The sequence below is a fragment of the Mobula hypostoma genome, chromosome 13, assembly GCF_963921235.1.
Source record: "Mobula hypostoma chromosome 13, sMobHyp1.1, whole genome shotgun sequence".
NCBI lineage: Eukaryota > Metazoa > Chordata > Chondrichthyes > Myliobatiformes > Myliobatidae > Mobula > Mobula hypostoma.
The window spans coordinates 14,674,492-14,702,005 of record NC_086109.1 but is presented as its reverse complement, the minus strand read 5'-3'; the positions used below and the strand labels follow the sequence as shown (position 1 = coordinate 14,702,005).

The 27,514-nt window shown below is 43.2% G+C and overlaps 1 protein-coding gene across 18 annotated transcripts in view; it reads left to right on the top strand.

Moving 5' to 3' along the window:
- Positions 1 to 27,514, top strand: part of plekha6 (pleckstrin homology domain containing, family A member 6) — a 338,778-nt gene that overhangs the window by 83,435 nt on the left and 227,829 nt on the right. Inside the window, exon 2 of one of the 18 annotated variants that reach the window (XM_063065348.1) lies at positions 14,541 to 14,594. The exons of the other annotated variants lie outside the window; for them this stretch is intronic. The gene's annotated coding sequence lies outside the window, so the exon portion shown is untranslated. The remainder of the gene's footprint in view (positions 1 to 14,540; positions 14,595 to 27,514) is intronic. 18 annotated transcript variants of the gene reach the window in all.

Genomic DNA, 27,514 nt, shown 5'->3' with positions numbered 1-27,514 from the left:
AACCAGATTCTGAAATGGGTCTCTACTGTGGACAAAGAGTGGGAAGGGGAAGGATGGGAGCGGGCAGCACTAGAGAGACATTCTGTAATGATCAATAAGCCACTTGTTTTGAATCAAATGAGCTTGCCGGGTGTCTCAGGACTGGGTGTGTCTGCACCTATGCCACCCTCTGCCCCTGGCACTCCTCTGCCACCCGTCCCACACCCTTCCCCCAGTGCTTTACCCTGGCAATTCCCAGCATCCTTTGCTTCTACCAGATTTACAAACTTGCTGTCTGCTCCACGTTGACAAGTACAGTACTGTGCAAAAGTCTTAGGCACCCTAGCAATATACAGTATATTTGTGTCTAAGCACAGTACTGTATGTATTTAGTAGATTCTAGTTAATTTGGACACACTGGGATTAGTACATTTTGGCCCAATTAAACCGCTGCCCCAATTAGCTGAAGTTTCATGGAAGTAGTTAAAGACAAACTACCATTTAACTGAGTAACAAATTATGTATTTAAATGAATATCAAAACTATTCCAGTGCTATTAGTCTGTAGTAGCTGCCAGAGGAAGTGGCTGAGGCAGGTACAATCGCACCATTTAAGAGGCATTTGTGCAGGTAATTGGAGGAGGATGGGCTTGGAAGGTTATTGGCCAAACATGGGCAACTGAGAGTAGCTGATTTCAGACTCAGATTTATTTATTACGTATATTTTGAAACATACAGTGAAATGAATCATTTGCATTAACAACCATGGGCAGCTCTCAAGCTTTGGCACAGGTTCCGGTACCAACAGAGCATGCCCACAATATTTAGCAGAACAACACAAGTAACAACAACAACAACAAACAAAACAAGGTATCAACAGGAAAACAAGCTCATTTCCCACCCTCTCACACACCAACCGAGGGGATAGGATGCTGTGGTCAGCATGGGCCAAAGGGCCTGTTTCTGTGCTGTACTCTGTGACTCTATGAATGACGTCTCCCTGAGAAATTTGAAAATGCTTTCCTCAACAGGAAAACCCCTATAGCGGAAACAAACTGGGAAAGTCAGTGCCAAGTCCAGGCCCGTGACATTACCCTTCAACTATCAGGCTCTTGAACCAAAGGGGATAACTTTACTCAACTTCACTTGGCCGGTCACTGAACTGTTCTCAAAACCAATGGACCCACTTTCAAGGACTCTTCATCTCATGTTCTGGATATTTATTGATGATTAATTTATTATTATTATTTTGTCTTTTTTTCATTTGCATTGTTTGTTGTCTTTTACATTTTGGTTGTTTGTCCACCTGTGTGTTTTTTCATTGATTCTATTGTGTTTATACTTACTGAGAATGCCTGCAAGAAAATGAATCCCAGGGTAGTATATGGCGACATATACTGTATGTACTTTGATAATAAATCTAGTTAAACTTTGAACTTTAAAACTATTAGTTCTTAATAGTTATCAATGGAGAAATTTATCCAGTGTGCTTTTTATTTGTTCCAGTAGGGTAATTCTTTTGGTTGGTGTCAAATCTTTTCTTGATCCCTTGGCAAGGGTCTGAAATTTTTTAAAGTCAAAATAAAAAACAAAATGATCAAATATCACTGCTGTCTGAATCCGGGTCCATCAGGCCAAATGGACAACCTAACATAAGCACAGGCTATTAAAAATCATTCATTCTAAGCACGTTGTAGTTATCTAACCGTCACACAAATGCATGCAACTGACGTTAGTTAGAAACTGTTCTGCAACTGTCTCTGTCCCAATTAAATGGCAGAGTGTCCCAAGTAAACAAAGGGAAACCCAGCTATTTTCTTGATTAGTTTTTGTTCTTTAAGAATTGTTCCAAATAAGTGGCTGCCCAATTAACCGACGTCCAATTAATCGGTGCATTGCATAATATACTCTATGTATATATATTTCTTTTTGTAATTTATAACTTTTTTGTATTAAATTGTTTCTGCTGCTGCAAAACAACAACTTCCACAACTTATGTCAGTGAAATTAAACCGGATTCTGACTCTGAAGGATTTCTTCTTCTTGCTTTTTCTTCAGTTGTTGACGCTGAACGAGTTAATCACACTCAGTGATGGTTTGACTTTATTGACATTAATCTTGCTCTTTTCTTGAACAGTTTGCCTGATTCCAGGAAAGCAGACAGAGGCGGATTTTACAAGCACCAGCTGCTGGGGACATGGTGGGTTAGAAGTTTTTAGCTGGACTTCAAAAGAGACTTAACGGGTCACTGAGAGGAGAGAGGAGGGAAGGATCGAGATGGAGGAAAGAAGTCTGGTTAGTGGGAATGAAAGCAACACCCACTGCTTGATTCCTATCGTACAGGAGGAACCTCAGGAGACAAGCTCCTTGAAAGTGGCAGCACAGGTGGTTAAGTGGTGAAGAAGGAATATGACATACCTGCCTTCACCTTGTGTTTATTTATTTATATATTTAGAGATACATCAGAGCAGCCCCTCTGGATCGTTGAGCCACACTACTTATCAACCTACCTATTTAACCCTAGCCTAATCACAGGACAAATTACAACAGCCAATTAACCCACTAACTGGTATGTCTTTGGACTGTGGGAGGAAAGTGGAACATCCGGCGGAAAGCCATGTGGTCACGGGGAAGTTGTATGAACTCCTTATAGATGGGCTAGACTGAACTCCAAACCCTGGAAGGCTCCGAGCCGGGTAATAGTTTTAGCTTGGTGTGCTGGGGCAATGGCATTGACATGGGTGATGCCAACAGCCTCAATAAACTGATTAGAAAGGCTGGCTGTATTATAGGAGTCAGACTAGTCACACTGGAGGCTGTGATAGAACAAAGGACACAATGGAAAATCCTGGCGATTCTCGACAATATTTCTCACCCTCTGCATGCCACCTTGGCCGAACAAAGGAACGCTTTTAGTAATAGACTAAGACAACTTCGCTGCTCCAAAGAGCCCTATATGAGGTCATTCTTACCCTTGGCCATTAGGCTCTATAATGAGTCAACCTGTAGCCGAGGTAGTGATGACCCCCTCCGGTTAGACTGTTTGAGGTAACTTATTTTTATTCTTTCTTACTTCTCTTCTAATATTTGTATACTTGTATATCTGTGCACTTGTAATGCTACTGTAATTTCCTTTGGGATCAATAAAGTATCTATCTACCTTTCTATCTGATTGCCACGCTACCACAGCACCTCCACATTGGCCAAGTGATAGCTTAAAATTTGAAATAAGTTTGGATGAATACATGGATGGGAGGGATATGAAGGATTACAGTCTATTTGTGGGTTGATGGGACTGAGCAGTGTAACAGTTCAGCACAGACTAGATGGGCCAAAGGGCCTGTTTTTGTGCAGCAGTACTCTATCCCTGTATAACTGTGCTATTGGGAAAAGACTCTGTCTACCCTACCTTTGCCTTTCATAATTCCGGAAACTTCTATCAGGTTACCTCTCAGCTTCTGATGCTCCAGAGAAGGTAATCCAAGTTTATCCAACCCTTTCTTCTGACTAATACTCTCCAATCCAGGCAACACCCTGATGAACCTTTTCAAAGCCCCTGCCTGTAATGAGATGACCAGAACTCCACACAGTACTACAAGTGTGCCCTCACCAAATTTTTATACAGTACACCTACAACATAACTTTCTGACCAATGGAAGTGGGCCTGCCGTACGCCTTATCTCACCATTTTATCTACTTGCGTAGCCACTTTCAGCAGGCTATGGACTTGCACTCACGGTCCCACTGTACGTTACCGCACCTTTGTGGAATGAGCTGCCACAGGATGTGGTTGAGACAGGTGCAACTCTAACATTTAAAAGACAGTTGGACAGGTACGTGGACAGGGACGCTTTAGAGCAGGGTTTTCCAATCTGGGGTCCACGGACTCCTGGGATATTGGTAGGGGTCCATGGCATAAAAATAGTTGGAAACCCCTGGATTAGAGGGATATGGGCCATATCTGGATGAAGATTATCATCACTGACGCACAGTACATCGCGAATTTCTTTGCGGCAGTACAGTGCAATACATAAAATTTACTGTAAGTCACAATAAGAAATACAAAAACAAAAATATCTATAAATGACAATAAGAATATATAAAAATAAGTTGGGCAAAAAGAAAGCAAAATAAGTGAAGTAGTTTTCATGAGTTCATAGGCAGTCCAGTAATCTGATAGCAGAGAAGAAAAAGCTGTTCCTTAGATGTTGAGCGTGTGGCTTCTGTGGAAAAACTTTGATTTGCATGTCATCCATAAAAATCAATACTTCACAGTGGTACACAGAGGTAGTACAAGGGAAAAAACCACAACAGAATGTAGAATAAAGTTTTTCAGAGAAGGTGCAATGCGGGCAAAATATAATCTGCAAGCCAATGACAAGTCAGACTGTGAGATCGGGGTCAAGTATTTAAGGTGCCAAGGTGTAGAGTGATGAGGGTAAATGGGATTATTGTAGATCGGTACAGTGGCAGCATGAACCTGTTGGGCTGAAGGGCCTCTTTCCGTGCCACATCTCTCTGCAACTCTCTGTTGGAAGAGAAAAGCAAACTTCCTTACTCAGCCTGTCCTCTATGCGAGTCCAATCTCAGATCAAGACCATTAAACTTTGGAGCAGAATTAGGCTATTTGGCCCAATGAGTCTGCTCTGCCATTTGATCATGGTCCTCTCAGCCCCATTCTCATGCCTTCTCCCCATAATCTTTGTTGCCCTTAGTAATCAATAACCTATCAACCTCTGAATTAAATATGCCCTATGTCCTTGATTCCACAGCTGCCTGTGGCAACGAATTCCACAGATTCATCACCCTCTGGCTAAAATTCCTCCTTATCTCTGTTCTAAATGGATGTCCAGTTCTGACCTGTGACCCCTAGTCCCAGACTCCCCCACTATTTAAAACATCCTCTTCAAATCCATTCTATCTAGGCCTCTCAATATTCAAGTCTCACCATTGTTTAATGTCATTTCCAGTACACAAGAGTCAAGGAAAAGGAGATAATTGTTACTCTGGATATATAGTAGCTTAGATACATAGATCCATTGAATGTTCATAAAGTGACACTAGGCACCAGAGTGTCTACATAAGGTGGCTGGCGGGAAGTGATGAAGCATGGCGATGGGGGTTTGGAAGGTGGGTTAGTGGTTGGAGGTTTTGATCAGCCTTACTGCTTAGGGAAAATAACTGTTTCTGAGTTTGGTGGTCCTGGTGTGGATGCTATGTAGCCTCTTCCCTGATGAGTGTGGTTAGCTTCAATGGGCTGCCCTCCTTATTCTTCTATACTCCAATAAGTACAGGCCCACAGCCTTTGAATCCTCCTCGGATGTTAACCCAGGATCATTCTCGTGAACCACCTTTGGGCCATTTCCAATAGCAACATAACCTCTCTTAGATAAGGGGCCTAAAGCTACTCACAATAATCTAAATGCAGTCTGACCAATGCCTTATAAAGCCTCGGGTGTTGTTAAGGTGTCAAAACATATCATGGAATTAGTTTTAACTTGACTAGCAAGTCACTGGGTTATATCAAGTGGCAAGGGTAGAAATGAAGCCTCTAATCCTGTAACATGAGCATTACCATAAGACCATAAGATATAGAAGTAGAATTAGGCCATTTGGCCCATCAAGTCTACTCTGCCATTTCATCACGTCTGATTCAATTTTCCTCTCAGTCCAATATCCTGCCATCTTCCCATAGACCTTCATGCCCTGACCAATCAAGAATCTATCAACCTCTGTCTTAAATATAAATAAAGACTTGGCCTCCTCAGTTGCCTGTGGCAAAGAATTCCACAGATTCCCCACTCTCTGGCTAAAGAAATTCCTCCTCATCTCCGTTTTAAAAGCACGCCCCCCCTATTCTGAGGCTCTGGTCTTGGACTCTCCCACCATAGGGAAACATCCTTACCACATCCACACTATCAAGGCCTTCCACCATGTGATAGGTTTCAGTGAGGTCACCCCTCATTCTACTGAGTTCTAGTGAATACAGGCCCAGAACCATCAAACACTCTTACATCCACCTAGGCACTCTCTGTGCAATCGTTCCGGTAACTGATCTAACCTAACTTTTCTCAGGACATACATTGTAAAAAAAAAAAATCTGCAACAGCCCTGAGTTACTGGTCCAAGTTAATTAGAACTGTATCAGGAGTGACATTTGGAAACTGATTCCTACAGAGTAATCACAGCCAGGTGTCCTGTGTTCATCTGTTGCCTCACTTGTGAAATCAACACGCTTGTCAGTTTCCGTTTAGTAACTTGATGGCTGACCATTTAAATTTTGTACTGATCTTAAAGCAACTAATGGGACATCCCTAATGCTCCCAGCAGTATACTAAGTATTTTTTTATATATAACAAAGTGATAACTCAAGATTCTGTTTAGGTTCGCTTTGAAACAAAACGTTTTAGAATGAAGAGCAGCGCACACAAACTGCGAGAACTCAGCAGGTCAGGCAGCATCTATGGAGAGGAATAAAGAGTCAATGTTTTGGGATGAGACCCTTCATCAGGACTGGAAAGGAAGGGGGAAGAGGCCGGAATAAGAAGGTGGGGGAGGGGAAGTAGTACAAGGTGGAAGGTGATGGGGGCAAGATGGGTCGATGGGGGAGGGGGGATGAAGTGAAAAGCTGGGAGGTGATAGGTGGCCTGAAGAAGAAGGAACCTGATAGGAGAAGAGAGTGGACCATGGGAGAAAGGGAAGGAGGTGGGGTGCCAGAAGAGAGGCAGTTGGCATGTGAGGAAAAGAGAAGGGGTGAAAATGGAGCCAGAGTGGAAAAGGAGAGGAGGGGGAGGGGAAAGAAATTTTTGGAAGTGAGAGAAATCTTAGAATGGAGAAGAGTGATCTTTCAGTGTGATACTGTTGTGATTTAGTTTTAATAAACCATAATCCAGTGTGTTTTATTGGATTTAATAGTCCATCAAAGAAGGTATTGTATGGCACAGGGTGTATCAAGCTATATGAGATACTGGTAAAATTTCACAGCTGTGTTCTTGCATCATAGAAAGGCCCCTTTACCCTTTTTGCAAGGTACTTCGGCACCCTGAATTGTCTTGTGTGTGTGTGTGTATGACATTCATTACAGCCCAAATCCTCCCTGATTTGTGTGTGTGGCTGGCTTTGAAACAGTTCTTACATGTTAGGGGTATTTTCCTTCAACTCTTTGTAACAGTGATAAATTGCTATGTTGGCGCTTGTCCGGAATCCAAAGGGCTGGAATGGTACAACAGCTGCACTGAGTTTTGACAGGACAGTCCAGGGCACGGTGCCCCAAGTAGACTCAGCTTTAGAGGCGAGTGCAGTGAGGATTAAGGGGAGAACTGGCTGCATAGCCAAGGCTTGTATCCCTTTGAATAGGCAAGATTAACACTGATCTCTTTGTGGTACTTAATCTGAATAAAAGAATTTGATGGGTTTGATAGAGAGGGACTATTTCCTCTAGTAAGGGAGTCTGGGAAATTTAGTTGTAAACAAGTCAAGACTGATATCTAAGAACATTTCATTTCAAACGAAGGTTTGGCAATTGGACGCTCTTCCACCTAATGTGTTGAACTGTGGAGTGATGTGTCGCAGAAACAGGTCCGTAAGGCACTGGAGCGGCCTCACTTGGAGTGTTGTGCCCCTTATCTAAGAATGGATGCGCTGACATTGGAGAGGGCGCAAAGGAGGTTCACGAAAATGATTCTAGGATTGAGGGTCTTATGACATGACAGGCATTTGATGGCTCTGGGCCTCTACTCACTGGAATTCAGAAGAATGAGGGGGGATCTCATTGAAATCTATCGAATGCTGAAAGGCCTTGACAGACATCCCACCTCTCCCAGAAGTTCCGGGAATCTCCCGCATATGAATAGTGGCTCCCTCAATACTTCAAATTATATACAATATCACGGAAATCAATTGTTTTGAGAGCGAGTGAGCGAGAGAAAGCAAGAGAGAGCGACCACGAGAGAGAGCAAGAGAGCGAGAGAGAAAGCAAGCAAGAGCGCGAGAGAGAAAGCAAGCGCGAGCGAGAGAGAGAGCGAGAGAGAGTGTGAGAGAGAGAGTGTGAGAGCAGCAAGCGACCATGAGAAAGAGAGAGAGCGAGTGCGCGCCATGGCAGAGTGTTCCAAAAAAATATAAAACATACGTCACCCCAGACTACACTAAAGTGTACCCCTACCTAATAGGGGTCAAAAATAATGACAGTGTTGCTCGCTGCACTGTTTGCAACAGTGACTTTTCTATTGCCCATGGTGGGTTAAGACTGTAAAAGACATGTTGAGGTGAGTTTAACAGGTGCCATTCGTTCATTAGCATAGCTAATGTTATTTAAACTAGCTGGCTAGCTGCTAAGGAGCTACTCTATTGCAGACATCCCACCTCTCCCAGAAGTCTCCTGCAAATTGATGGTGCTACCTCCCTGAAATGAGTTTTTGCAGGGTGGGATGTCTGCCTTGATAGAGTAGATGTGGAAAGGATGTTTCCTTTGGTGGGGGAATCTAGGACCAGAGGACACAGCCTCAGAATAGAGGGGCATCCATTTAGAATAGAGAAGAGGCATTTCTTCAGCCAGAGAGTGGTGCATCTGTGGAATGTGTTGCTACAGGCAGCTGTGAAGACTGTCATTGGGTATATTTAAGACAGAGGTTGATAGAATCTTGATTAGTCAGGTACGAAGGGATACGGGGAGATTAGAGCTGAGAGGAAAATGCATTAGCCACGATGAAACGGTGGAACAGATTCGATGAGTCAAATGGCCTAGTTCTGCTCCTATATCTTATGGTCTTATTTACACTAAACCTATTTTCCTATTTTATTCTCCCCACACTCCCACCAACTAGCCCTAGATTTTAGCACTCAGCCAGACACCAGCCACAGCCTATTTACACTTCTCTAGGACGTGGGAGCAGATAGAGGATATCTACATGGGCACAGGGAAAAATGTGCAAACTGTACACAGACAACACTGGAGGTCAGGAATGAACTCAGATCACTGGAGCTCTGCGGTGGCCGTTCCACTAGCGGGGGCCAGTTAAAAGTGTTAAAATTAAGGACGTCAATTTCAGTTAAGTGCTAGTTCACAGAGCAGCTATGTGTTGTTTGCAGCGTTAAGGATCAAGGGACCAATCCTACTACTGTTTCTTTGCCAGCTGTGACTATGGCAACTCATTGAGTCATAATAGAGGTGATTGCATTAAACACACAAATACTGAGCAATCATCTACCATTGTTCAGTGATCAACAAAGTGAAAAAATATCACATAGCTTTTAACAAAAAACTACAGAGGAATATCTGAAGTTGACACCTTGCCCTGTGTGAATGGATATTAAGCAAGAGACAGCAGGTGTTGGAATCTGAGGCAACACTGGAGGAACTTTGCAAGTTCAGCAGTGTCTATGCGGGGGGTGGGGGGGAGGCAAAGGATGCCACGGTAGTGTAGCGTTTAGCGTGACACTAATGCAGTTCAGGGAGTTCTGGATTTCAGACCTAAATATCAGTGATTCTTAACCTTGCCGCCAACAAATGCTGCTTGGCCAGCTGAGTCCCTCCTGAAATTGTTTGCGATAGGAATATTAAGATCTTAACGCTAGTGATGGGGGAGAAAAAAGAGCAATTTTTCACTTCATCTCTCCTTCCCCCAACCACCCACCTTCCCCCTCACATGGCTTCACCTATCACCTTCCAGCTTGTACTCCTTCCCCTCCCCCCACCAGCTTCTTCTGGATTTCCCCCCCCCCCCCGCACTTCCTTTCCAGTCCTGATGAAGGGTCTCAGCCTGAAACGTTGACTGTTTATTTCCATAGATGCTGCCTTCAACATAGGAGCGCCCCAGGGCTGCGTCCTACGCCCTCCCCTTTACTCTCTGTACACCCATGACTGTGTCGCCACCCACAGCTCCAATCTGCTAATTAAATTTGCAGATGATACTACATTGATTGGCCTTACATCAAATAATAACGAGGCAGCCTGCAGAGAAGTCATCACCCTGACACAGTGGTGTCAAGAAAACAACCTCTCCCTCAATGTCGCAAAAACAAAGGAGCTGGTTGTGGACTGCAGGAGGAATGGAGACAGGCTAACCCCTATTGACATCAGTGGATCTGGGGTTGAGAGGATGAAGAGCTTCAAGTTCCTTGGTAAACACATCACTTGGTCTGTACATACTGGCTGTCTGGTGGTGGAAAAAACACAACAGCGCCTCTTTCGCCTCAGACAGCTGAAGAAGTTTGGCAAGAGTCCCCAGATCCTAAGAACTTTCTACAGGGGCACAATTGAGAGCATCCTGACCGGCTGCTTCACTGCCTGGTATGGGAGCTGTACTTCCCTCAATTGCAGGACTCCGCAGAGAGCGGTGCGGACAGCCCAGCGCATCTGTAGATGTGAACTTCCCACTATTCAGGACATTTACAGTGACAGGCGCACAAAAAGGGCCCGAAGGAACCCCGGCCACAAACTGTTCCAGCTGCTTCCATCCGAGAAACGGTATTGCAGCATAAAAGCCAGGACCAACAGGCTCTGGGATAGCCTCTTCCACCAGTCTATCAAACTGATTAATTCATGCTGACACAGTTGAATTGCTAAGCTATATTGACTGTCCTGTTGTACATACTATTTATTACAAATTACTATAAATTGCACATTGAAATAAAGTCAATTCAATTCAATTCCTCCTGAGTTCCTCCAGCGTTTTGCATGTTGCCCCCAGATGCCGTCAACATTGTTACACGTTCAGCATTCCCCATTTAATAAGATCTAATAACACCGCTGCATAAGCAGTAATTCCTGATCTCCGAGCACCACTACACCCAAGTAAAGCCCGATCAGTAATAAGATTTAATAATGCTGTTACACACGCAATAATCCCCAATGAATAATATCTAATAACAGTACTCCACAATCAATAATCAGATCTAATGGCACTGCTATGCGCAAAGTAATTCCTAACCAATAATAAAATAAAATTAGTTCAATTCCCAAAGCTCCCTGTAAGGAGTTTGCATGTTCTTCCCATGACTGCGTAGATTTCCTCTGGGTGCTCTGGTTTCCTCCCACGTTCCAAAGGCGTATATGGGCGAGTAAGTTAATTGTTCACATGGGGGTAAGTGTACGGCGTGGACTGTTACTGTGCTGCAGTTCAAAATAAAATACAGAATTCTTGATGAATTCTAGTAATATCTATTAGTACTGCAGAATGTAGAGTAGTATCAGATGAAGAATAAAAATGCACCTCTTTGTAATACTTGCGCTAGCACTAGTGAGTTGTAACTTGGAGAGTGATATGGCTATTTTATTTACTGAGCAGGTTGCCTCCCCAGTTGCAGTGGGTGCTGTGTCTTACATTTCTACAAAGTTGGGTTCTTATTTGTGATTTTCATTTTCCTTGCGAATCCATCTGTTCCTCAAAATCACATGATTTCCAGAATTCAGTCAAGCAGCCAAAGGGGTTCCGATATGCAAGAAATCCCAGCTGTACAATCCAATAACTCATAGAAGCATCTTTTCTAACCCTATTATTGACCTCTGTAGGGTTAAGCTTGTACAGAGCATTCCCCATAAAGTCCCAGGGGAACTAGAATAATTACTTTGATATTTTACTGGAAAGGTGTGCATGTTGTGAATTTTTTACTGCAAAGCACATCACTCATTTGCTGATGACTTCACTGTGTTCGAAGAATTGCTTTGTAAGATGTTCAAGATTACTTCCAAAAGCCAACTATGGATAGTCCTTGGATTCATTACATTGGCAGACATCCCACCCTGCAAAAACTCATTTCAGGGAGGTAGCAACATCAATTTGCGGGAGACTCCCGGAACTTCCGGGAGAGGTGCGATGTCTGCAATAGAGTAACTCCTTAACAGCTAGCCAGCTAGTTTAAATAACGTTAACTATGCTAATGAACGAATGACACCTGTTAAACTCACCTCAACATGTCTTTTACAGTCTTAACCCACCATGGGCAATAGAAAAGTCACTGTTGCAAACAGTGCAGCGAGCAACACTGTCATTATTTTTGACCCCTATTAGGTAGGGGTACACTTTAGGGTAGTCTGGGGTGACGTACGTTTTATATTTTTTTTGGAACACTCTGCCATGGTGCGCTCTCGCTCTCGTGTTCTCTCTCTCTTGTGGTCTCTTTAACGCTCACTCTCTCGCTCTCTCTCACGCTCTCTCTTGCTCTCTCGCTCTCGCGCTCTCTCGCTCGCTCCCTCTCAAAAAAAAATTGATTTCCAGGATATTGTATATAATTTGCGGGCTTGAGGGAGCCACTATTAATATGCGGGAGACTCCTGGAACTTCCGGGAGAGATGGGATGTCTGCATTGGTAAAGATTCAAGATTGTTTAATGTCATTTCCAGTACACAAGTGTAATGGAAAACAAAATATATGTTACTCTGGATCTGATACAGCATAAAAAACACACAGATAAAGAAGATAGTAATAAAAAGAATACAATAAATATAAATACATCGATTGGTTTGATTATATATACGTAAAGTGGTGCTAGGCACATGAGTGTCCGTACATAAGGTGACTCTGACAGGAAATGATGAAGTAATGGTGGTTGGGGGTGTAGAGGGGTGGGTTAGTGGGTGGAGGTGAAGATCAGCCTTAATGCTTGGGAAAAGTAACTTTTTTGAGTCTGGTAGTCCTGGCACGGATGCTACATAGCCTCTTCCCTGACGGGAGTGGGACATGAGCAACGCGGGTGGGATCCTTCAGGAAATACAATACATAAAAGAATTATTTTTGTAAAAGAAAATCCTTTTGTTTGATCAAGTCAAAGGAAAGATTAGATGGGATTTGGGGCCTAATACTCTCAGTGATCCTTAAATAAAGTTGCAGAAGTGAATTTGCAAATCTTTTGGGAAGATGAGAAATGAGACGCATGTCCAGCAACTATCATCAAGGACCCCTCCCCCAGCATCCAGACTACGCTCTCTTCCTGCTACCACCATCAGGCAGCAGGTATAGGAGGAGTTTTAAGTCCCACACCACCAGGTTCAGGAACAGTTATTACCCTAGAACGATCAGGCTCCTGAACGAGCATGGATAACTTCACTCACCTCAACACTGAACTGATTCCACAACCCATGGACTCACTTTAAATGACTCTAAAACTCATATTCTCAGTGTTATTTATTTACTTTATTATTATTGTTTGCATGATGTCTCCATTCCACAGTGGTTGTTTGTCAGTCTTTGTTAATGTATAGTTTTTCATCAATTCTATTGTAATGAATCTCAAGCTAGTATATGGCAACACACATTCAGTGGCCACTTATTATGTCCAGGAGTTACCTAATAAAGTGGCCACTGAGTGTATGTACTTTGATAATAAATTCACTTTGGCTTTGTACTCTCGGAAACATCTCTGGCATTGGATTTCCATTCCCCGTAGAGCCGTCTTACACATCCTCCTCTTCACCACCCACCAACTTGTACAGAGGCATGGGAAAGGTTAAAAATTAAAGATGAGCGTTATTTGTCATGTGCACATCAAAACATACAGTGAAATGCATTGTTTGCGCCAACAACCAATGCAGTCCATGTCTGTGCTGGGGGCAGCCTACAAATATCACCATGCTTCTGTTACCGACATAGCATGCCCACAGCCCTAACCAGTATGCCTTTGAAGCTTCTTTGGGAGGAAACTGGAGCACCCAGAGGAACCCCATGCAGTCATAGGAAGATTGTACAAACTCCTTACAGACAGCAGTAGGAATACTGGCACAAAAAATGTCATGCTAACTACCACGCTACCATGCCACCCTCTTGAGCCTATTAGCTTTGGACTGGGGAGTTAGCTTCCACATATAAGAACATTGAGGCAAGCAAGGCTCTCACCCCCATCTTAACTGCATTTTACAGGAGCACTATTGAGAGTGTTCTGGCACGTTACATCTCCATCTGGTATGGGAGCAGCCGAGCATCGGACTGGAAGTCCCTACGAAGGACTGTGAGAACAGCTGAGAGGATCATAGGGGCCTCCCTCCCGTCCATCAGGGACATTTATGAGGAGTGCTGTGTATCCGGGGCCCTTAGTATTATTAAGGATCCCACCCATCCATCCAGCATCCTCTTTCACTTTCTACCATCAGGCAGGAGACCCTGATGCATAAAGACAAGAATGTTCAGGATGGGAAACAGTTTCTTCTCTCAGGCCATTAGGCTTTCTGAACTCCCTGCCACATCATATTCGAAGTATCACTGGTTAATCTGTTCCGTACCTTACAATGTCTAATATTAAGGCACTTCAGTTTGTTATTTATGTGTGAGTCATCTGTAGATTTTATCCTTACCTTCGTAATTATTGTGTGTTATATGTACTAATGTGCATTACACCCTGGTTTAGAGAAAAGGTGTCTCGTTTCTACGTTTGTATATACATTATGTGATTATATACATGTACATGTATATAGTTAAATGTCAGTAAACCTGACTTGACTTGATATTGTGTTGCAGGGTCCCACTGATGGATCAAAATTTTGTCAGGTGATCCCAGAGTAATTTGAGCAGCTGTCAAGTGAACTTGCCAGATTCACAAATAGGTGTTTCATCTTTTTTTTCTCCTTCCCAGATCTGATGAAGGATCTTCAACCCGAATACCATGTTTGTTTCACTTCCCACAGAGGTGGCCTGAGCTGCTGAGTATTTCTACCATTTTCTATTCTTAGTTTAGATTTCCAACGTCTGCTGTTCTGTTCAAATGGTTTAATTTAATATCAGAGACTGTATCCAGTATGCAACCTGAAATTCTTACTCTGTGCAGACATCCACAAAACGATAAAAATACCCAAACAATGAATGACTAAAACACCAGAACCCCAAAGCTTTCCCCCCTTGCACGTACAAGCAGCATGCAGAAGCAACAACCCTCCCCCACTTGCACCTGCAAAAGCATCAAACCACCCCCTGTCATGCAAGCAATAGCAAAATTCCCCAAAGAGACCCTGATCTAGAGTCCATCAAAAGCTATAGTCTATAACCCAACACTTCGGTATCTCAGACAGGCTCTCTCTCCCTAATGACGGAGAGAGAGAGAGGTTGTTTTTTTTCATCTGTGCAAACGTGTTTCTTTCACTGAAGTGTGTTAAGACATCTTCAAGAGATGTGTGTTCGGGCCTGTGTAAACATTCAGTTATGTGGTATAATTCATAGTATTGCAGCAGAAGGACAAATTGACTAAATTGAGCAGAAGCTCACAGGAATTGCAAAAGAATGTTTGCTTAGTTCTTCAATGTTTTTTGAGCTTCAACAATGTAGCGGGGTTAGAGAGAGCCCACATATCAAAATAGAAGTATCAAGTAGAACTTGAATTTATTATAATAGTATTTTCTGGACCAAATTCTTATCAATGTCAGTTGGTATTTTGTTCATGGAAAGATTAGAACTGATCCAGCAGCTTGTTAAAGAAGTGGAGATGTGTAGGTGTTGATGGATGATTCTACAAAAATAATTATTGTTCATGTTTGATTGGGAGTGTAGGGTGCCAAATGTGGAATGTAATCTATTGAATTGAATAATATTTTTGTTTTGGTTGGATGCCCATGGAATTGGAATCTTAACAGAATTACATTCCCATGACATAGGTGTCATTTCCTCTTAGAGGCTAAAGCTCAGATGACTCATTAATGCAGCAAGTTGGGCTTTCTTGCTTATAGAGAAAAAAAGTTTAATGTCCCAAATCCATAAGGAACAGTACTGTTGAGATGCGGCTAAATGTAAAGAAAAGCATCTTGAATTCTGCCAGGGTAGTTTACAACCCAGCAGCAGAAACACGGAATTCCTCACCTTCCTGAAAACTGTTCTCTTGTCCTTTTTTTCTCTCTCCTTCTGATCAATCTATTCCCCCATCACCCTGTCTCTTTCCCTTCATCCATCTACTCATCATCTACACACTCCCTCCATTGGGTCCCGTGTCCCATCTGCCCAACCCATCTCCTTCCTTTTGTTTCATCCTCTACCTACCTCTTCTATCAGGCCTCACCATCATGTTGTACCACTACGATGTATCATCCCAATTTTTATACTCAGTGCCCGGCATGCATTTCCAAAGAATGCACTTGGTCTGTACATACCGGCTGTGTGGTGAAAAAAGCACAGCAGCGCCTGTTTCACCTCAAACAGTTGAGGAAGTTTTGTATGGGCCCCCAGATCCTAAGAAATTTCTATAGGGGCACAATTGAGAGCATTCTGACTGGCTGCATCACTTCTTGGTATGGGAACTATACTCCCCTCAATCGCAGGGCTCTGCAGAGAGTGGTGCGGACAGCCCAGCGCATCTGTAGATGTGAACTTCCCACTATTTAGGACATTTACAAAGACAGGTGTGTAAAAAGGGCCTGAAGGATCATTGGGGTCCCGAGTCACCCCCACCACAAACTGTTCCAGCTGCCACCATCCGGGAAACGGTACCGCAGCATAAAAGCCAGGACCAACAGGCTCTGGGACAGCTTCTTCCACCAGGCCATCAGACTGATTAACTCATGCTGATACAATTGTATTTCTATGTTATATTGTCTGTCCTATTGTACATACCATTTATTACAAATTACCATAAATTGCACATTGCACATTTAGATGGAGACATAATATAAAGATTTTTACCCCTCATGTATGTGAAGGATGTAAGTAATAAAGTCAATTCAGTTCAATTCAATAATGAGCAGAATTTATTCTAAGATAACTCTATGAGTCATAATAGAGGTGAATACATTAAACACACATATACTGAGCCATCATTTACCGTTGTTCTGTGATCAAGAAAGTGAATTACTGCAGAGGAAAGGTTGAAGTTGACATGTTGTCGTGTGTAAATGAATAAACCCATCATATTCCTGTACTCCCACTCTCTCCTCATACCCCTTACTGTAAACCTCCTTCTTAAACACAATGAGCAGTTTTGTCTCTGAGATCTCCTGATCTCAATTCCACAAGTTTTCCATTCTTTGAGTGAAGACATTCCTTTTCTACTTCATCTTAAATCTGTACTTTGTATCCCCCTTCTTCTAGGCACCAGCTATGGGAAGCATCTTCCTTGTATCTATTAGTAACTTTATGTTTCAATCAGATTTCATCTTGTATTTCTTAATTCCACAACCATCAGGCTCTTGAACAAAGTGGTTAACTACACTCACTTGTTTATCCTTTGAGATGTTCCCGCAACCACTGATCTCACTTTAAGAGCTCTTTATCTCATTACTTATAGTCATAGTCATACTTTATTGATCCTGGGGGAAATTGGTTTTCGTTACAGTTGCACCATAAATAATAAATAGTAATAGAACCATAAATAGTTAAATAGTAATATGTAAATTATGCCAGTAAATTATGAAATAAGTCCAGGACCAGCCTATTGGCTCAGGGTGTCTGACCCTCCAAGGGAGGAGTTGTAAAGTTTGATGGCCACAGGCAGGAATGACTTGCTATGACGCTCTGTGCTGCATCTGGGTGGAATGAGTCTCTGGCTGAATGTACTCCTATGCCCACCCAGTACATTATGTAGTGGATGGGAGACATTGACCAAGATGGCATGCAACTTGGACAGTATCCTCTTTTCAGACACCACCATGAGAGAGTCCAGTTCCATCCCCACAACATCACTGGCCTTACGAATAAGTTTGTTGATTCTGTTGGTGTCAGCTACCCTCAGCCTGCTGCCCCAGCACACAACAGCAAACATGATAGCACTGGTCACCACAGCCTCATAGAACATCCTCAGCATCATCCGACAGATGTTAAAGATGTTATTGCTATTTATTTATATTTGCAATTGAACAGTTTGTTGTTTTCTGCTCTCTGATTGATCTTTCACTGATCCTGTTATACTTACTGCTCTACAGATTTGCTGAGTATGCCTGCACGAAAATGAATCTCGGGGTAGGATGTGGTGACATAGATGTACTTTGATAATAACATTTGCTTTGAACTTTAGGCAAACACTGCATTATTGTTGCTCGGGTCAGGGAAAGTCACCTTTTCACAAATCACTAATCAAAAATATGAGATTTGGAATAAACTTCGCTCTTATGGAATTAGTGCGGTGGGGGAGAAAAAATAAGTAAATCCACATAATTTTTCCCAACTCCTATTTCTTGATGGATGTGCAAATGATGTGTCTTTGCATCACAGAAAATCAGGATATGGACCATTTTCTTGGAACACTGCCCCCATAATATGAGGGTCGCCTGTGTGCTCTTCCTTAGGGGATGAGACCAAAATTGTACATGACACTTCAAATGTGTTCACACCAAGATTCAGTAAATTTGAAATCTTGTTGCTTCTTTCACTCAACTCTCGATCCCACTGAGTTTAGTGTCACAAATGTCATCCCTTCTGTGACTTTTCTGCGTCGAGATCTGATTACGTCTCCAGGTTGTGTGTTTATTTTAACTCCGATCCACTCTCCTGTCCAGTTCAGGTGAACTGATCAGTACTTTAAAGGGTGTAGCAGTTAGCGTAATCACTTTACGGCGCCAGTAATTGTCAATCGGGGTTCAACTCCCACCGCTATCTGTAAGAAGTTTGTATGTTCTCCCCATGACCCCATGGGTTTTCCCCAGATGCTCCGATTTCCTCCCACATTCTGAAGACGTACAGTTAGGGTTAGGGTGAGTGGGCATGCTATATTTGTGTTGAAAGTGTGGCAAAACTTGCGAGATGCCCCAGGACAATCCTTGGATGCAAAACAATGCATTTCACTGTAGGTTTTGATGTACGTGTGACAAATAAAGCTAATCCTTAGATTGGTGAATATTATAATTCACCAACTCGAGGACGCAGACTTCAGAACTTGTGCCAACTCCTTTTATTGCAGACTAACCTCTATAATGACCTGTTCTTATATCACATATGTGATAGTATCATGTTATTTGCATAAACATGACTTATTTGGACATTTATGTTCTAGTACACTAGACAGGCCTGCATTTTCCAGAACAATGGTTCTTAACGTGGTCCATATGACCCCCAGGGGGACCAAGCCAGATATTGTAGGGACACAAGTAAAAAACAAGAAACGGGGGGCCACACGAGTTTCTGAATAGGCCATGATAAGTTTACTGTTTTAATGAAATATACTAAAATATATAAATTGGAAAATTGAATATATGTAATTTAGTTGGAACTCTGAATGAAATGAATGGGGAAGCATGCCAGATGAGACAGCAAATCAGCTTTGTGTGCGTGTGTGTGTGTGAGAGACTGAGGTGGGTGGCACATCAATCGTTACCTCTGCTCCTGCTTGATCATGCCCAAATCACGGTGCAGAACAAACATTGAGCCCCGCTCCACATCCACAAACTGCAGACTGGGCCGGGGCTGCCCGCAGCAAGGCCAATCAGCAAGTATGCAGCAGGAGGTTCATTCTGTTTGCTATCCACTGACCCGTGCGAGTTATAATACTTACAAAGCGTGACACGAAGGCTGCAGTTACGCTAACAATATTGGACGTCACGAGTTAATACAGTTTCTTTCTCTGGGCCACCCTTAAAACGGAAATGCAAGATGATGATCTGATTGTGGATCTTAATCATTTGAAACAACTGCACACTGATATGGAATTTCGGTTCAGAGACCTGCTGAAGATGCATTTTCTAGATTGGGTGGTGGATTCATTTGGAGTGAACCTGAATGAAGTTGGCACCACATTGCAGGAACATCTGGGTGAGCTGCAGAGTAATATAACTGCTGAAGCAAAATTCAAACGCTGCAAGCAAGATTTCTGGATAACCTGTGATATTCAAAATATGTTTCCACAGCTCTACGAGAAAGCAAAGTATTATAACTGCATTTCCCTCCTCTTGTCTAGTTGAATGTGGTTTTAGTCAAGCTCTTTACCTGCTATCAAAAGCTTGTAACCATCTTGATATGAAGAGTAGTGATCTTTGATCATCTTTAACCAAGTTGCAACCAGATATTCAAAAACTCGCTAGTTTGCATCGGTTGCAAGGATCTCACTAAATATCCTAAGGACCAATATTAAGCACTTTTTCATTGGAAGAATATTATATATATTACAAATAAAGTATCCTATTCAGAGCTTAGAAGTCATTTTATTTTTCATACACATCTGTAACATATTTTACTTACTGCCTGTTTTGCGTTGGCAGTTAGGGCGGCAGTGAAAGTCCTCCACCTCTGGCAGTGCTCAGGACTTCCTTCTTTGTGCCAGTAGCTTCCTCTCAGTTTTCACTACTGTCAGTCATGCAAGTCCTGGGTGGAGACTCAGGAATACCGTCACAATCAGGTGTAGAAATATTGTTCATTGCTGTTTCTATAACACTTTTGTTTGACCAGTCAGGGTTGTTATCCCTGAGCTCAACCCTTGAACCTGGAGGACCAGTGGACCACTCTCTGTTTGTCCACTACCCTTTGACCCTGTTTGGCAGGGGTGACCCTACCAAGAGCCAAAGCACAAAGCCCTAAGCCCTGACTTCAGCCAAAATAACTCTCCATTCGCTGAGGCATGCAAGCCTCCAAACCATGACAAGGTTGTGGAACTCTTCAAGGACCATTATATTTAACATATTATAATACCGATAATCTGTTAAAGCCTATTAAATTGACCACATTTCTTACATCCTTCATATACATGAGGAGTAAAAATCGTCTAAATGTGCAATGTGCAATTTATAGTAATTTATAATAAATATTATGTACAACCGGACAGTCGAATTAGAAATACAATTGTATCAGCATGCATTAATCAGTCTGATGGCCTGGTGGAAGAAGCTGTCCTGGAGCCTGTTGGTCCTGGCTTTTATGCTGCGGTACCGTTTCCCAGATGGTAGAAGCTGGAACAGTTTGTGGTTGGGGTAACTAGGTTCCCCAATGATCCTTCGAGCCCTTTTTACACATTTGTCTTTGTAAGCATCCTGAATAGTGGGAAGTTCACGTCTACAGATGTGCTGGTCTGTCCACACCACTCTCTGCAGAGTCCTGCGATTGAGGGAAGTACATAAATATTGACTGTATATAAGAATAATTAGTACAGTTGACCAAAAGAAAACTTCAGCAGCCAACAGAGACTATAGAGCACGGGGGCCACAGAGGTAAATGAAAGTTACAAGTGGGCCGTGCGCAGAAAAAGGTTGAGAGCCACTGATCCAGAGGATGAAGATGAGGAACTGGATGCTTGGGACCCAGAGTTCTGAGATTTAAGAAAGTATTAAGAATTTCATTTTAAATCACTTTTAACTTATGTATGTTCCATTAGATGTATGAATATTGTTACCTACCTAATATTGAAAGGTCTAGACAGAGTGGATATGAGGACGGTCTTTCCTATAATAGAGGAGTCAGCCTCAGAATAGAGGGACATCCCTTTAGAATAGTCAGAAGGAGGAATTTCTTATGGTAGCGAATCTGTGGAATTCATTGCCACAGACGGCTGTGGAGGCCAAGTCATTGGGTATATTTAAAGCAAAAGGTGATAAGGTTCTTGATTAGTAAGGGTGCAAGGGTTATGGGGAGAAGGCAGAAAGGGTTTGAAATGGAAAATAAATCAGCCATGATTGAATGGTGGAGCAGACTCGATGGGCCAACTGGCCTAATTCTGCTCCTATGCCTTACGGTCTTATGGAGATTGGAATTCGATATATTGGGCCAGATGGCTCAGCGTCACAGAAGTCGCTGCATTGAGTCAATTGGGAAACTCTTCATCCGTGTCAGTCTTATTTGCTTGTCACAGGTGTGGTTAGTCACCTGTACATTATTTGCATGAATACAGAGCTAACCTGACCTTTGTGACCGTAGACAGAAATAAGATATAGAATTAATCAGAACACAGATCAACTTTAATTAAAATTGCTTTGGCTTAAACATGTAATCTACTTGGTCGAAAGTCGGTACCTTATACCAAACTATCAAATTTAGGGCAGGATTAATGATGGGCATGCGCGCCTCAAAAGACCTTGTTTGTTAAGCTGAGCTTGAGCTGAACGTCTGAATAGGTGTGCTTATTGTGAACTCAAGAGATTCTGCAGATGCTGGAAATGCAGAGAGACACAATTGTGAAATCCCTGGTTCAGTCTCCAGGGAATCAAATGAAGTCCGGTGGGCTTACGCAGAGAAGAGGCAACAGCTCCTAATTCTGGATTGGCATTCATACCACAAACTGAATCGTTGCTAAAGATCAACTTGATTTGTCACATGTACAGTGAAATGCTTTGTTTGTGTCCAATCCAATCAGCAAGGATTGTGCTGGGGGCAGCCTACTAGTGTCACCGCGGTCACGGCACCAACAACTTACTAACAGCAACCCTAACCTGTACGTACTTGGAATGTGGGAGGAAACCAGAGCACCCTGAGGAAACCCACACAGTCATGGGGAGAATGTACTTGTACATTCCTTACAGACAAGCGTGGGAATCGAACCCTGATTGGTGATCACTGCCATTGTTAAGCGATTGTGCTAACCACAATGCTATCGTGTCATCCCTCTCCATTCTGCTGCCCGAGCTTAACAGTAGCAAGTTATTTTTAGCATTTTATGATAATTTTCCCTTGTAGACCTAGAAATCACCTTGATAGTCTTTTGACAGCTTGAGCTATGGAAAGACCTTTGCCACTTATTTGAATTGTCTCTGAAGAAATATGTTTGTATAATTTAACATATGTTTACAAAATTGATTGAGAAAATAATAGTTTCATCTTTAGCCACATTCAATTTATGTAAACGATCTCCCATTTTGGATCTCCCCCCTCCCCCTCCCACTTTCAAATCTCTTACTAACTCTTCCTTCAGTTAGTCCTGACGAAGGGTCTCGGCCTGAAACGTCGACTGTACCTCTTCCTAGAGATGCTGCCTGGCTTGCTGTGTTCACCAGCAACTTTGATGCGTGTTGCTTCAATTTATATAAATTCGTTAATTTCAGATGCAGATTTATTTATCACGTGTACATTGAAACATACCACGAATTGCGTTGTTTGTGGTAATAACCAACACACCCAAGGATGTGCTGGGGGCAGCCCGTAGTGTCATCATGGTTCTAGCGCCAACATAGCATTCCCACAACTTATCAACCCCAACCTGTATGTGTTTGGAATGTGGGAAGAAACCGGAGCACCCGGAGGAAATTCACTCAGTACAAACTATATTTCAGTTCATGTGACAAGAGTAAGCCAATTCCCATTGCCTATGGAGCAGGCAACCACTAGGGTGTACTGTGCAAGCAAACAAGAAGAGCAACTTCTATTGCATCCAGCAGGAAGTGAGGAGAGAGACCACGGGATCTGGGTGGTCTGTCCACACATTGGGAAGGTGCTGCCAGTGATGGCCCCCACTCACTGTCAGCATTCTCTGTCCCGGCAGTGCATTCTGAATGCTACACAAGGTACTGACGTATGCGATTCCAGACCCCCCACCGTGGCTGACTCCTACATAGCTGACTGTGTCACTCGGTTATCCCATATATTGAATCGGAGAAGGATTAGATTGGATAGACCACATTGTATTAACCTAGGGAACAAATTCATACATAGCATCGTTGCTTCAGCATAATCGACTGTTCAAAGACTGTTCACAGTCTCTGGGTGTGCCCTGTCCCCACCCAGAGGGGGTTGAGTCATAGCATACAGGTCGGTGGATATAGCGCGGCAATATTCAAACATTGACCAGAGCCAATAGTATTGAGCCAAACAAAGGCAACTGAGGGCTTTACAAGGTATTGGCCAGACTGTACTTGGAGTATTGTGAGCAATTTGGGTCCCTTATTTAAGAAAGGATGTGCTGGCATTGGAGAGGGTTCAGAAGAGGTTCACTAGCATGATCTTGGGAATGAAAAGTTTAACTTTTGAGGAGAGTTTGATGGCTCTGGGTCTTAACTTGCTGGAGTTTAGAAGAATGAGTGGGGATCTCATTGAAACCTAGCAAATATTGACAGGCCTAGCTAGAATGGAAGTGGAGGGGATATAGTGGGACAGTCTAGGACCTGAGAGCTCAGCCCCAGAATTCAAGGACATCCCTTTCGAGGTGGGATTTCATTAGCCAGAGGGAGGTGAGTCTGCGGTTTTCATTGCGACAGACGGTTGTGGAGACTAAGTCACTGGGTATATTTAAAGCGCAGGTTGATAGGTTCTTGATTAGTAAGGACGCCAAAGGTTACAGGGGAGAAAGCAGGAGAATGCGATTGAGAGGGATATTAAATCAGGAACAGAATCAGATTTAATATCATTAACATATATATTGTTTTGCGGCAGCAGTACATTGAAATACATAATGAAAGTTATAAGTTACAATAATATATATACACACACACAAATTAAATAAGTAGTGCACAAAGATCAGAAAATAACAAAATATAATGAAGTCGTGTTTATGGATTCATTGTCCATTTAGAAATCTGAATGATCAATGAAACTGAATTTAGCCATGATTGAATGGTGAAGCAGACTGGATGGGCCAAATGGCCTAATTCTGCTCATGGCAAGGACACCTCCCTTGATTGCCACCCACACCACCCCCCCCGCCCATGTGCTCCTCCATGTTGATAACAGTAGGAAGTGTCACTGGGAGTAGCAAAGGCACAGTAGATGCTCTGAGTGGGAGGGGGTGTCTTCAATAGTTTGGGGGCTTAGTTTTAAATTGATTGGAATCTCAGAGGATATCAGGGGAATGTCAGAGGTAGGTTTTGTACCCAGGGAGTGGTAGGTGCATGGTACGCACTGCCAGGGGTGGTGATCGAGGCAGATCATTAGGGATATTTAAGAAACTCTTAGATAGGCACATGGATGATAGAAAAATGGAGGCTATGGGGGTGGGAAGGGTTAGATTGATCTTAAGTTGGCTCAGCGTTGTGGGCTGAAGGGTCTGTAATGTGCTGTACTGTTCTATGTTCTAACAGTATGTATCAGGGCCCATTGCTGTGATTACGAGTCCCTAAGCTGAAACATTGCCATTATACTGGGCGATCTTTCTCCCAGACAATAGTTGGAGATGAGTGTATGTGCAGAGCATGAGCTCCCTGGAAGCTGTCCTTCGATGCAAGGGCGTTTTGGACTGCAATATAATGGGTACTGGCTGTTACGAACCTCCTGCCATTTGGCTTAATAGCTCCAGATGAAATGCACCCCGCTGATGACCTCCAGATAAGCCGTCTGTCATCTTCTGTGGTTATTAAAGCATGGTTGCTTTGTGAAGGCTCCATGGTTTTTAAAAAGATAACACGCTGTGTGATCATTTCTTGCTGGCTTGGCAGTCTGTTTCTTTCTGAAGGGAGCCAGGCTCCAGCAGACCAGTATTGTGAGGCTTTGAAAGGTCCAGAAAGAAAATTCAGCTGAAGGCTTTGTGCTAGATAGTAGGTTCGGTATCTAAGTTATTCAGTCACACAAAGTACTTGTTAGATATTGACAAAGATTGGCATCCACAATCTGAATAAAGTATATCAGTCATTCAAAAAATTCCTAGTCCCAAGGAATTTGGACGGGAGCTTTGAGAGTCTTGGGGAGGTTTATACTGTGTGGAATCAGGCCCTTCACCCAACCTGTGCATGCCAGCCCAGGTGTATTCCTGAGCTAGCCCTATTTGCCTGCATTGGGCCTGACTCCTTGTATACTTCACCTATCCAAAAGGCTGCAGAGTGCTGCAAACTCAACCAGTTCCCTCATGAGCACAGCCCTCCCCACTACTGAGAACCAGCTCCCTCATGAGCACAGCCCTCCCCATGACTGAGGACCAGCTCCCTCATGAGCACAGCCCTCCCCACTACTGAGGACATTTTAAAGAGGTGATGCCTCTCGAAGGTGTGATCCGTCATCAAGGACCCTCACGATTCGGGACAAGTTACTACCATCGGAGAGGAGGTACAGGAACCTGAAGACCCACACTCAACATTTCAAGAACAGCTTCTTCTCCTCTGCTATCAGATTTTTTGAATGGTCCATGGACACGACCTCATTATTAAGATTTTGTGTATTTATTTATTTTGTGCCTTGTATGGATTTTTATGTCTCGCATACTGTTGCCGCATAACAGCAAATTTCACTACATAGGTCAGTGGTAAAAAACCTGATTCTGATTCTGAACATGTCCAAATGTCTCTTAAATGCTGTAGTTGTATCCATTTCTTCCACATTGTCTGGCAGCTTGTTCCCTGTGTGCACCAGCCTCTCTGTGAAAAACCTGCCCCAAGGGTCCTCTTTATATCTGTCACAAACACAAGAGATTCTGCAGATGCTGGAAATCCAGAATAACACACACACACAAAATACTAGAGGAACTCGGCAGGTCACAGAGCATTTATGGAGAGAAATAAACATTATCCTTCTGAGCCGAGATATCCTTCCCCTCTAACATTAAACCTATGCCTTCTGGTTTTAGTCTCTCCCACCATGGGAAAAAGATAACAGCCATCCACTTTGTCCATGCCCCTCATGACTTTTCGTAAATTCTTTGTTTAAGGTTTCTATATCATCTTGCAAATGCAAGCAACAATAGCACAGGTGCAGTGAGTAGCGCTGGTGCCTCACAGCCTCTGTGGCACAAGTTCAATACCGACTTCCAGTCAAGGCAAATCTATCGTCTTGTGCACAAGTACCTCGAAGTTAGAAGTTGGGTGCACAGGTAGTGTAGTGGTTAGCGCAACACTATTACAGCTTGGGGCATTCCGGAGTACAGAATTCAGAACTCAGTCCGTCGCCGTTCTGTACAGAGACTCTGTACGTTCATCCTGTTTTCTCTGGATGCTCTGGCTTCCTCCCACAGTCCAATGGTATATCGGGTAGGTTAATTGGTCATTGTAAGTTGTCCTGTGATTAGGTTTGTGTTAATTAGGCTGGTGGAGTTGCTGGGCAGTGCGTTTCGAAGGGCCAGAGGAGTCCACTGCGCACTGTATCACTGAGTAAAATAATATACGGATACAATGAAAAAAGCATCACAGGCATCAAAATTCAGATAACACATAGAACATAAGTTATACAAAAATTCTACAACATTGTAAAGAGGGAAATAAAGATTGTGCAAAACAAGACATTAATAAAGACGCCATTAGTGACACTGCACACAAAATGCTGGAGGAACTCAACAGGCCAGGCAGCATCGATAGAGGGGAATAAACAGTCGATGTTTCAGGCTGCGATCCTTCTTCAGCTCTGGTATGAAAGGAGGCAGAAGCCAGAATAAGAAGCAGGTGGAGTTTGGGGGGTGGGGGGAGAGGGACAAAGAAGGAGTATAAGCTGGCAGGCAATAGGTGAGGCCAGGTGAGAAGGAAGCTGGGAGGGTGGACTGTCACAGACAAGGCCATGGCCAGGTTGCTTTTCCCTGCGTGTTTCTTCCCACATGCCAAAGACACGTGGGTTGGTGGGGTAATTGGCCACTACAGGATGGGGTGGGGTCTCTACCAGTGAAGGTGTAAGGTGCTCCTTCCCTTCGCTAGCTTGCAGATGCCCCTTTGGCAAGATGTAGCACCTACCTAGCTCCCGATCAGGGTCACATGAAGCCACGGGAGCAGGTGGTGGGTGGTCTTATGAGCAGCCAGTGTCTATCACAAGTCCTGGTTAAGCGACCACCATCACCAGGCAGACAACATCTGAAGAGTATTGATAATGGCTAGG